Here is a 216-nt window from a genome sequence, read left to right as displayed (position 1 = left end):
ATATCAATTTAAACCAGTGGTCTAGCATACTGAAAAAAATCTGAAGATTCTGAAAATTATATTACATACATATAAGAGGAATGACCACTAAGTGGACTCCAAATATGCTATAGATAGACCCCAAACGGTCTGACCACTAAGAAAATTTTTTCTTGGTGGTCAGACCATATGGAGTCTACATTTAGCATATTAGGATAGATAGATAGATAGATAGAT

This window comes from Octopus bimaculoides, chromosome 10, assembly GCF_001194135.2.
Source record: "Octopus bimaculoides isolate UCB-OBI-ISO-001 chromosome 10, ASM119413v2, whole genome shotgun sequence".
NCBI classification, from domain to species: domain Eukaryota; kingdom Metazoa; phylum Mollusca; class Cephalopoda; order Octopoda; family Octopodidae; genus Octopus; species Octopus bimaculoides.
Note: the sequence above shows the minus strand (reverse complement) of the source record.